General features: G+C 39.2%; 1 pseudogene; it reads right to left on the reverse strand.

Annotated features, from left to right (window-relative positions):
* Positions 1-3034: 3034 nt before the first annotated feature.
* LOC149126096 (large ribosomal subunit protein uL5-like) lies at positions 3035-11842 on the reverse strand (annotated as a pseudogene).
* Positions 11843-13144: the final 1302 nt, after the last annotated feature.

Genomic DNA, 13144 nt, shown 5'->3' on the forward strand with positions numbered 1-13144 from the left:
CAAATATGAAGGCAACCTGGAAGGTTAATTAAGGTAGTACCCAAAAGTTGTTTTTAAATCAATTTAATTAACCCATGATCTCTTAAAATTAGACTATGTTGCAAGCATAATGAAAGCAAAGTCTATTCCACATTTTTTAACCCCTTGTAAGAAAACAGAATCTCTGGGTAAAAAAGTAGTGCAGAAATTATTAATTACCATCTGTACTTCTCACATCTATCTGTATCTCAGAATGGATGGTTTCCATTCTTGAAGAAGAATCCATGGCATTAACACCTGGTGCTGCTGTCAATCACCCAAGTTCCTGCAGCATACTCCCTCAAAAAATGGATGTGCTATTCACCTCTCATCATAATTAAAGATGAGTAACAGAGCCAAGAAAGACAATAATACCATGGTTAGGCACATTCATCAAATTTCCTGAGTCCAGAATCAGTTTCCATAATTTCCTAGCATTGTCATCAGCAGCAAATCACTGAGCATACATCTCTTCTTTTTTCCCTTTTATTAAACCATTTTAACAGCAGCAGGTACTACATGGGATTGTGAGGCGAATAGAAGACATAATGCATGTGAGTTATTGAACAAAGAATGAGAAATATGATAGACTTTCAAAATGCCAATGATTTGGCAGGGTTTTACATTTTTATTTTATTTATCATATTATTAGTTTTTAACATGGGATCCATAACAAGAGTTGGGGGGATTTCTCAGTTTCTCTGGAAGTAGGTGCTAATCTTTGTGCTGTAGGTTCATGTTGTCTTGAGGAAAAAGTATAGTTTTAACTTCTTTATCCAGTTATCAGCTGATGGATTTATAGAATCAGCCCAAATGTCCATCAACTTATGGCTTGATAAAGAAAATATGTTATATATACATGATGGACTACTACTCAGCCATAAAAAGAAAGAATCCTGTCTTATGCAAAAAAAAAAAAAAAAAAAAAGGATGCAGCTAGAAACCATTATGTTCAATATGCTTAGTGAAATAAGCCAGTCCACAAAAGACAAATATCATGTTTTCTCTAATATGTGGTAGGTAATATAGAATATACAAAAAAAGTATAAGAATAAAACTGACATGATTTGATTTTTGTTTTTAGCTTTTGTCTATACTCCTATGGAACAGTAGTCTTTCTACTTTTTACTTGTTGCGCATATGGTCAGTAGTATATTAAGCCTGCCATTATAAAGTAAATCCAAATTATGTTATTGCGAATGTTAAAGGGAAAAAAAAAGAAATAAAGGAAGGAGGAGTGATTGAGGGGGGGAGGCAGAGAGGGAAAGATGCTTATTTTCTTAGAATATTATCTATGAAATACATAAAATCTGTTCTCTTTACATTAATAAACATTATTTTTAAAAGAGCTTCTTAAAATAGGCCTAGGACCCCCTTCTGGTAGGGAAGTACTTCTAAAAGGCACCAATTTCAAATCTCATCTAACCAGTTTCAGCACTGAGATAAATAAAAATGAAGCCACCCTAGACTAAATATTTATTCTTTTGCATCAAATGCTTCTACCCTATGTTCTGCCTGATGCACGTTGAGCGTGCTTCTCCTTTCCCTAGCATAGCACAAATGACTAGAACATAATCTGCAACACTGAAAATCGTCAAGTTAACAGTATGTTGAAGGAGAACTTCGCGTATAATGTGATACCGATCTGGAAAAGTAAGGAAGCCCAAACATAAACAAAAGTGGGTCAGGATGATGGAGTGTACATTTAGCCTAGAAGTTAAGATGCTTGTATCTCACATCAAAGAACCTGGATTTAATAACCTAGCTCTGGCTCCTGGCTCTAGCTTCCACAATACAGACTTGGGAGGCAATGGTGATGCTTGAGTAATTAACTCCTTGCACACATATTAAAGACATGGACGAGTTCTGGACTCCCAACTTCACTTAAGCCCAGCCCCAGCCATTGCAGACATTTGAGGAGTGAAACAATAGTTGGGAGTGTTTTCTCTCCCTCTTTCGCTCATTTTCTCTCTCTCTCTACCTCTCTCCCTCCTCTCTCTTTGTCACTCTCCATCTTTCAAATAAGAAGTAAACAAAAATAAGAATCAGAGAAGAAAATTTCTTTCATGGTAGTATTTGGTAGTAAAGGAAATAATTTTAAGTTAAAAAGCAGATGTATATTACAACAAAATTAACAGCTATAAATTTATTTTAATGTTTATTAGAAAAATATAGTTAAAGTATTGAATATGATATGATCCCATAGATCTTATTACTTACTATAGGCTCTGGTAGATATTTACATTTTTTCAAGTGAGCCAAGTTATCATACAGTTGTCTGTTATAAATAGCAATGTAACTACAACTCAAATGTAGCAAAATCATGAAAGCTGACGATGCACAGTTGAAGTTTTAGAAACACAGAAGCTTGGACATCCCAGAAGGGATAACTTTGTCATCAAGCCACACAGGCAAGAACACATTTGAAAGATTTTAGGGATTCTGAAAGGCTCATTTTCTTAAATTGGACAAATGATCATTCCATATAGCCCAGAAAAATCTCTTAGAGGCGTCCTGGCTGACAGAAAAGTAGTCAGTGTTGCTTAGCAATATTATCACACTCACATGTAGAATATTTAAGACGACCCATGAAGCTCTTTCTTCAATTCTTCCATTATTCAAAAGGAGTAATAGAGGCTGCACTGTAAACAACATGTTCCCCACATGCGGAAGCAGAGAGGGTTCAGAAGGTCCTAGCCAGGCCCTCAAAGCCTTACCTGCTTTCGAGAAAGACAGACTGGCTGACAGACTGATGGTGTGAAGGCCAATCCCTTTTTTGTTCTAGAAAAGCGCCAAATTTTTTCTTTGCACATTCTTTGTCTTCACTTGGATTTTTTTTTCTTCTTATACTTCACATGTATATCTCTTTTTCATACTTTAGCTTACAGCAAACATTTCTAGCTCCTCAAAGAAATTTTTCTGTTGTTTTTTTTTTTTTTCATTCCATTCCACTGAAAACATTTTATTGGCCTTTTGGGTAGAAACTGGAATTTATTGGCCAGGAAGGATGGACCCATTACACTTCTGCAGGAACCATGGCACTGGCTCCTCTTTGCTGATTCTGTTTGGTCCCAATGCAGCCTGTACCATGCTTTTGTCAATGATGCTGGTTAAGCCTCTGTGGAAGTCAGTCTGGAGATTCCTCAGCAACCTGAATATAACCCTACCATACAACCCAGCCATCCCACTCCTTGGAATTTACCCAAAGGATATTAAATTGGCAAACAAAAAAGTGGCCTGCACCTTAATGTTTATTACAGCTCAATTCACAATAGCTAAGACCTGGAATCAACCCAAATGTTCATCAACAGTAGACTAGATAAAGAAATTATGGGCGCCATTTTTTCCACGAGGCCCAGCTTTTCTACCCTTTTCCCTCGGTTTGTCCTGTTACCTGACGGCTGTCAGGGGCTCCAGCCCCGATCCCCGTACAGGGCGGCGAGTGGCAGTGGTGGACGCCGGCAGGAAGGGTGGGCCCGTGGTCCTGCGCCAGGGAGTTGAAGCATCCTGGTTGCAAGAATACAGGTAAGGAAGAAGATGGCGGAATAGAGAGGGAGGGAGCACAGCGAAGGTCCACTAAGGGAAGGTTCAAAGAGGGGTGAGAATTTGTAGTTTTTAAGGTCCCAGAAGCCCTTCCTGAAACTGGGGAGATAGGGTGGACATGCGAGGAGGACGTGGACGCCTGAGACTCAGGATACCAGCAGAAGTGTGTACACACCAGCGCTGGAAGCCGAGGTGAGACGGGGCGCTTGCCCAGCACTGCGGCACAGCTGCCGCCGCCCCTCCCCCAACACACCCTGGGACAGACTCTGAGACACACATGACTGAGTGGGGGAGGAAATAGAAAACAGAACAGAGTGAGTGGCGCCTGCGGAGAGAGTGCACGATTCAGGGATACTAATTGAGAGACTGAGTAAGCCAGTATCTCTTGGCGCCTCCTCTGAGCTCCAGTGGGCGGGAAGCAGCCATTTTGTCTGTTTACATTCAGGCTTAAAGGAGAACTGTCTTTGCCTCCACACTAACCTTCGGAGGCGGAGCCCAAAGGTGGAGCTGAGCAACAGGACACTTCTTGCTCGAGGGAGGGCAGCTCAAAGTCCTGACACCCGTCTACTCAGGTTACAAGAAAAAAAAAAAACTGAATAGCACCTGCCGGTAGGGAAAAAGGGCAGGATCCAAAGCTGCAGTGGGCAGAGAGCAGCCATCCTGTCTGTTTACGTGCGGGCTGTGTAGAGCAGCCTGCTTACACTGGATATTGGTAGACTCACAGCAGCCTATAGTAGAGGGAAATCAACCTGAAAAATCACCCAGACAGTATGCCAAAAAAACAAAACAAAAACCCACAAGAATATAGAAGAACATATAAACTTGCCAATGGAGCAGGCTAAACCAACCATAACAGAGGCAGAAGAAGAAGACGTTGAAAACATGCCAGAAAAAGATTTCAGAAAATTAATAATCAGAATACTTAGAAATAATGAGAAACAGTGTCAAGAGCTGAATGAAAAACAAGCCCAAGAATTAGAGATCCTAAAGAGAAGCCAGAATGAGATACTAGAACTGAAAAACTCAATTGACCATATAAAAAACACCATGGTGCCAACCTAGAATATTATATCCTGCAAAGCTATCATTTATGAATGAAGGGGAAATAAAGATCCTCCACGACAAACAGAAACTGAAAGAATTTGTATCTACGCGTCCAACCCTACAACACTTGCTCAAAGACGTGCTGCACACAGAAATACAAAAATAAGAACTTCACTGCAAAAAAAAGCGATTGTAGAGTAACCCACAAAGTTCAAAATACATAAACAGCTCGTTTCAGGAAACATGAAGGGGAAAAGACAGTACTTGACAGTAATCACATTGAATGTGAATGGTCTTAATTCCACGACAAAGAGACATAGACTAGCTGATTGTATCAAAAAAGAGAATCCATCTATATGCTGCCTTCAGGAGACACACCTCATCAGCAACAATGCACGCAGACTGAAAGTGAAAGGATGGAAAAAAATACTCCAAACTAATGGAAATCAAAAAAGAGCTGGTGTGGTCATCCTAATATCAGACAAGGAAACAACTGAGCTAATTGACGCCATAGACCAAATAGACCTAATAGATATCTTCAGAACCTTCCACCCCACAGACACAGAGTTCACGTATTTCTCCCCAGTACATGGAACATTCTCCAGGATTGACCATATACTAGGCCATAAAGGGAGCCTCAACAAATTCAAAAAAAATTGAAACTGTACCATGCAGCTTCTCAGACCATAGAGCAGTGAAATTTGAAATCAACAACCCAAGAATCTCTACACCATATGCAAATATATGGAGAATGGACAACATGATCCTTAATGAACAGTGGGTCATCGAAGAAATTAAAAGAGAAATCAAAAGATTTCTAGAAACAAATGAAAATGATAACACAACCTATCAAAACCTGTGGGACACAGCAAAAGCAGTGCTAAGAGGAAAGTTTATAGCAATTAGTGCCTACATCAAGAAGCTGGAAAGGAACCAAACAAATGAACTCTCCATGCACCTCAAGGATCTAGAAAAACAGCAGCAAATCAAGCCCAAATCCAAAAGGAGGAAAGAAATACTAAAGATCAGAGAAGAAATAAACAGAATTGAAACCAAAAAAACAATACAAAAGATCAACAAAACCAGGAGCTGGTTCTTTGAGAAAATAAACAAAATTGACACACCATTGGCCCAACTAACCAAAAAAAGGAGAGAGAAGACCCAAATCTGTAAAATCAAAGATAGTAATGGAAATGTAACAACAGACACAACAGAAATAAAAAGAATCATCAGAAACTACTACAAAGAGATGTATGCTAACAAATGGGGAACCTGGAAGAAATGGATAGATTCCTGGACAAATACAACCTTCCTAAACTGAGCCGGGAAGATATAGAAAATCTAAACAGACCCATAACCATGGAAGAAATTGAATCAGTAATAAACACACTACCGAAAAAGAAGAGCCCAGGACAGGATGGCTTCACTGCCGAATTTTACCAGACATTTAGAGAACAACTAACCCCAGTTCTTCTCAAATTATTCCAAACGATTGCAAGAGAGGGAATCCTTCCAAATTCCTTCTACGAAGCCAAGATCACCTTAATTCCTAAGCCCAGAAGAGACACAACAGAGAAAGAAAACTACAGACCTATCTCCCTGATGAACATAGATGCAAAAATACTCAATAAAATTCTGGCAAACCGAATCCAACTACACATCAGAAAGATCATTCACCTGGACCAAGTGGGATTTATCCCTGGTATGCAGGGATGGTTCAATATTCGAAAGTCCCTCAATGTAATATATCACATTAATAAATTGAGAAACAAAAATCATATGGTTATCTCAATAGATGCAGAGAAAGCATTTGACAAAATGCAACACCCTTTCATGATGAAAACCCTAAGCAAATTGGGGTTAGAAGGAACATTCCTCAACACAATTAAGGCAGTCTATGATAAACCAAAGGCCAGCATCATATTGAATGGGCAAAAGTTGGAGGCATTTCCATTGAAAACTGGCACCAGACAGGGATGCCCACTCTCACCATTGCTATTCAATATAGTCCTAGAAGTGTTAGCCAGAGCCATCAGGCAAGAAAAAGAAATTAAAGGGATACAAATGGGAAAGGAGGAAGTTAAACTATCCCTGTTTGCAGATGACATGATACTATATATAGGGGACCCGATAAACTCCTATAAGAGACTACTGGAACTCAAAGAAGAGTTTGGTAAAGTAGCAGGATACAAAGTCAACGCTCAGAAATCAATAGCATTTGTATACACAGACAATGCCAGGGCCGAGGAAGAACTACTAAGATCAATCTCATTCACGATAACCACAAAAACAATAAAGTACCTTGGAATAAATTTAACCAAGGAAGTCAAAGACCTCTATGATGAAAATTACAAAACACTAAAGAAAGAAATAGAAGACGACACAAAAAAATGGAAAAACCTGCCACACTCATGGATTAGAAGAATCAATATCACAAAATGTCCATTCCCCAAAAGCAATTTACAAGTTCAATGCAATACCAACCAAAATACCGAAGTCATTCTTCAAAGACCTAGAAAAAACGATGCTGAAATTCATATGGAGAAACAGGAGACCCAGAATAGCTAAAGCAATCCTTTACAATAAAAACAAGGCCGGAGGCATCACAATTCCAGACTTCAAGGCATACTACAGGGCAGTTTTAATCAAAACAGCCTGGTACTGGTACAAACACAGATGGATAGACCAATGGAACAGAATAGAAACACCAGAGATCAATCCAAACATCTATAACCAACTCATATTTGACAAAGGACCTAAAACCAACCCCTGGAAAAAGGACAGCCTCTTCAACAAATGGTGCTGGGAAAACTGGATGTCCTCATGTCGCAGTATGAAGCAAGACCCCTACCTTACACCTTATACAAAAATCCACTCAACATGATCAGAGAACTAGAGATACGACACGACACCATGAAACTAATTGAGAGCATAGGGGAAACCCTTCAAGATATTGGAATAGGCAAAGAATTCCTGGAGAAGACCCCACAGGCATGGGTAATCAAAGATAAAATAAACAAATGGGATTACCTCAAATTGAAGAGTTTCTTAACAGCAAAGGAAACAGTCAGGAAAGTGAAGAGGCAACCAACAGAATGGGAGACGTTATTCGCAAACCACACAACAGATAAAGGATTAACAACTAGAATCTACACAATGATCAAAAAACACCACAGAATCAAAACAAACAACCCAATAAAAAAATGGGCCAAGGACCTTAACAGACATTTTTCAAAAGAGGAAATCCAAATGGCCAACAGACACATGAAAAAATGCTCAGGATCCCTAGCCATCAGGGAAATGCAGATCAAAACCACAATGAGATACCACCTCACTCCGGTTAGATTGGCTTACATACAGAAATCAACCAACAACAGATGCTGGTGAGGATGTGGAGAAAAAGGGATACTAATCCACTGTTGGTGGGAATGCAAACTGGTAAAGCCACTATGGAAGACAGTCTGGAGAATACTCAGAAACCTGAATATAGCACTACCACAGGACCCAGCCATCCCACTCCTTGGAATATACCCAAATGGAATTAAAGGGGTGAAAAAAGCCATTTGCACCTAAATATTTGTTGCAGCTCAATTCACAATAGCTAAGACATGGAATCACCTAAATGTCCATCAACGGATGATTGAATAGAGAAACTATGGGATATGTACTCTATGGAACACTATACAGCAGTAAAAAAAAAAAAAAAAAAAAAAAAAAAAACAATGAAATCCAGGCATTTACAACAAAATGGAGGAAGCTGGAAAACATCATGCTGAGTGAAATAAGCCAGTCCAAAAGGGACAAATATTACATGTTCTCCCTGATCAATGGCAACTAAATGAGCACCTAAAATGATACCCATTGAAGTGAAATGGACACTATGAGAGACAATGATATGAGCAGCCCTTGTCTAGACTGTTGAGGAACAACTTACTATTTTGTTCCTTTAGTATTTTTGTTGTTGTTGTTGTTGCTTGGTTTGCTCTACACAAGACCACTGGTTGAACTCTGCAGTCAATGCACAACCATTCTTAAGCGTTTAAAAATTAACAGAAAATTGATCTCTGTGAAACATAGGCGTGGGAATAAGAGAGGGAGAAGATATATAGGACGGCGCATACTCACTCAGACCTACCTCCAATGGTGGAACTGGAAATGTGCCAGGGGATTTCAACTCAACCTTACCAAGGAGGCAGGTACCAATGCCAGCACACTTGGTAAAGTGACAAATATAAATACACAACTGATCAAAAAGATAGGGTAAGTGTCAAAGAGATTACACAAATAAGACCAGTGTAAGCAAATAATGAAAGATAGAATCAAAAGGGAGAGAATGATCCTGCGGGGGAAGCAGGACACACAGCAGACTCATAGAATGGCAAATGCCCAAAACAGCACTCCTGCCTCATAATCAACCCTTGGGACATTCGGATCTGACTAAAAGGTCCTTGAGAGTCTCGCAGGCATGGAAAGCCATGACACGGTGGCAAAAAACAATCTAAATGAAGGATCCTGGTGAACAACACCCCAGCAGAAGGATCAGGCCATCAAGGAGAGAGGCGCCTTTCTCTGAAGGGAGGAAGGAACCTCCACTGTGATATGGCCTTGACTAAACAAATTCAGAGTTGGTGAACTCAAGGGGCTTCCATAGCCTAGACAGCTCATAGCAAGAGTCTCGGGTGATTGCTGACATCATAAATAAGAGTGCCAATTGTTAAATCAACAACGGGAGTCACTGGGTTCATGCTCCCCACGCAGGATCTCTGTCCCTAATATGTTTAACTATGAAACTCAAAAACAACACTACTAGTCGAACAATACCCTATACCTGGTTCGGTTGTGTGAGTGCAACCTGTTGAAATCCCTGCTTAGTATATACTAAGTTGATCTTCAGTATATGAAGGTAATTGAAAATGAAATGTGATGAAGGGTGGGATGGGAGAGGGAGTGGGTGAGGGGAGGGCCACGGGAGGGAGGTCGGGGCGGGGGGAAGCCACAACAATACAAAAGATGTATTTTATATTCTACTTAAAACTATTGGTTGAACTCTGTAATTAATACACAATTACTCTTAGGTGTTTAATTAATGCTATAACTAGTACTCAAATAGTATTTTACACTTTGTGTTTCTGTGTGGGAGCAAAATGTGGAAATCTTTACTTAACATACGCTAAATTGATCTTCTGTATATAAAGGTAATTGAAAATTAATCGTGATGTGAAGGGGAAAGGGAGAGGGAGTGGGAGAGGGGAGCGTTTTGGGTGGGAGGGAAGTTATGGAGGGGAGGAAGCTATTGTGATCCATAAGCTGTACTTTGGAAATTTATGCTCATTAAATAAAAAAAAAAGCATTGTGAAGGAGGAACAACGTCTATTTTTAAAACATCCCGTTATCCTTCAGTTCATCTATTACCATATTTGATATCCCTGACAGAATAAAACATACCCAAATTAAAAAAATAATAATACAGGTAAAAAAAAAAAGAAATTATGGAACATGTATTCTATAGAATACTATACAGCAGTCAAAAACTATGAAACCCGGTCATTTGCAACAAAATGGAGGAATCTGGAAAACATCCTGCTGAGTGAATTAAGCCAGTACCAAAGGGACAAATATCATGTGTTCTCCCCGATCAGCGACAACTAACTGAGCACCAAAGGGGAAACCTGTTGAAGTGAAATGGACACTATGAGAAACAGTGACTTGATCAGCCCTTGTCCTGACTGCTGATGGACAATTTAATACTTTATCCCTTTTAGTGTTTTTTTTTTGTTCTAGTTAATACTACTGGTTGAACTCTGTAATCAACACACATTTATTCTTACGTGTTGAAATCTAACTGAAAAGTGATCTCTGTTAAATATAAGAGTGGGAATAAGAGAGGGAAGAGATGTACAATTTGGGACATGCTCAATTGGACTTGCCCCAAATGGTAGAGTTAGAAATGTGCCAGGGGATTCCAGTACAATCCCATCAAGATTGCATATACCAATGCCATCTCACTAGTCCAAGTGATCTATTTCAGTTCACAATTGATCACACTGATAGGTACAAGAGTCAAAGGGATTAAACAAACAAGACTAGTGTCTGCGAATACTAACTGATTGAATAAAAAAGGGAGAGAACGATCCAACGTAGGAAGTGGGATACACAGCAGACTCATAGAATGGCAGATGTCCTAAACAGCACTCTGGCCTCAGAATCAGCCCTTAAGGCATTCGGATATGGCTAAAGAGCCCATGAGAGTATTTTAGGCATGGAAAGCCAAGACACTCTGGGAAAAAAAAAAAAAAGGTCCTAAATGAAAGATCTCTGTGAGTGAGATCCCAGTGGAAAGAACAGGGCCATCAAAGAAGGAGGTACCTTTCTCTGAAGGGAGGAGAGAACTTCCACTTTGACTATGACCTTGTCTAAATAAGATCAAAGTCCTTGAATTCAAGAGGCTTCCATAGCCTTGCCAACTCATGACTAGAGCCTAGGGAGATTACTGACGCCATAAACAAGAGTGTCAAATTGTTAAGTCAGCAACAGTAGTCACTGTGTACTTACTTCTCATGTGGGATCTCTATCCTTAATGTGTTGTCCAATGTGAAGTTTGCTATAACAAGTACTCAAACAGTATTTTACACTTTGTGTTTCTGTGTGGATGCAAACTGATGAAATCTTTACTTAATATATACTAAATTGATCTTCTATATATAAAGATAATTGAAAATGACTCTTGATATGAATGGAATGGGGGAGGGAGTGGGAGATGAGAGGGGTTCAGGTGGGAGGGAAGTTGTGGGAGGGAAGTTATGGGAGGGAAAAAGCCATTGTAATCCATAAACTGTACTTTGGAAATTTATATTTACTAAATAAAAGTTTTAAAAAAATGATGCTGAAACCTGGCCTACCCAGCAACTCATAGAGAAGTCCAAGCCATCTATGTTTTCATCTGAGAAGTTATCTTTTCTTAAAAAGTGCTCCCGCAGGTGCAGACCTTTCTCCAGGATTTCTTCTGCCTTTTCCCCACAGACTGTGCCATGGATAGCCATTTCTTATTCTTCCTGATGCCAAAGGATCTGACGGTGTGTTTATTAGCTTTGGAAACACAGGGATCTGATCCATGAGCTGTTTCAACACCCTGGCTGCCCTAGTCAGTCTGTCTCCACTTTCCCACACAGGCGCTGAGGCAGAGCTTGCTGATGCAAAGTTCCTACATGAATTCTTTTTCAATTTGCTCCTACATCATGAGAGCAAGAGCTTAAAGAAGCCTTTTTAACTATCACATATAGATAGGAAATCCTCTTTATTTGTATCTTAGTTGTCCTGTTGCTCCATTTCATTGTCACACATTTTCATTATTTGGCTTGTTGGATTCTGAATATCAGACTTGCAAGTTTGTCATTTTTGATCAAAATTGTATTTCCAGGGCCTAAAACATATATAAGATCTCTATTACTATGCATTTAATGAATGTGAGTGATTGGATGAGTGGAAAAGTTTGGGAGTCAATGAGGTGAGTGAGTGAACACTTATCTCTGTTATAAATGAATTTTGGAAAATTTTTTCAAAAGGATTAACAAATACGATTCATAATAATAAAAAGTTTATATCAGATATACCTGTTTGGAGGTTAAGCAGTTGCTGCTTCCTTGAATTTTACTGATAACAGAATTCATTAGAAAAGTGAGGCATTTTAGAATGGTGTTCATTCTTTGGAGGTGAGAGTGAAGAGGCAATGAAGGGGCCTCAGTCTCACTCCGCTGCTGTTCTGGATGAGCTCACCAATGGGGATACCTGAATTGGGTCATACAGATCTTACCTAACTTGTCTTGGAAGATCTCTGCACTTCATGGAATAATAAAGAGCCAGAGTGTCCTTTTATAAAATAAATAACCATTCAGCTCTTCTTCAGTCTTTGTGTTTTCAGTGCTTGCTCTTAAAGTTTTAAAATCCACTCTTTCAATGATGCATGTCAAATAGCCCGATTTAATTGTACCCCACAAATATACTTATATAATTAATTTTTAAAACTTCATTTATTGTTATATATTTGAAAGGGTGAGAGAGACAGAGAGATTTTTTCTTCATCTACTGGCTTACTTACTCCCAAGTGCCCATAACAGCTGGAGCTGAGCCAAGAACTCCTTCTGCATCTCCAATGTGGGTGGCAGGGATGCAAGTATTGGGATAATCATCTGCTACTTCACAGAGTGTACATTTACAGGAAGATGGATCAGAAACAGAGGCAGAACTCAATCCTGGACATTCTGATATGGGATATGGGCATCCCAAATGGGTTTAATCTGCTGCACCATAGGCCTTCTATAATACAATTATCACCAATGAAAAAAGTAAGATATAAATTTAAAATTAACTTTAAAAAACATCCAAAATACATATTAGTTATGTCAGTGTTCTCCAATACAATAGTATTGGAGGACTTCAATATTCCACTGTCAGCAATAGACAGATCAACCAGACAGAAGATCAACAAGGAAACTGCAGATTTAATCGACACTACAGTCCAAATGGATCTAACAGATATCTA

The sequence above is a fragment of the Oryctolagus cuniculus genome, chromosome 6 (assembly GCF_051225735.1).
Source record: "Oryctolagus cuniculus isolate XC-2025 breed Fujian yellow rabbit chromosome 6, ASM5122573v1, whole genome shotgun sequence".
NCBI lineage: Eukaryota > Metazoa > Chordata > Mammalia > Lagomorpha > Leporidae > Oryctolagus > Oryctolagus cuniculus.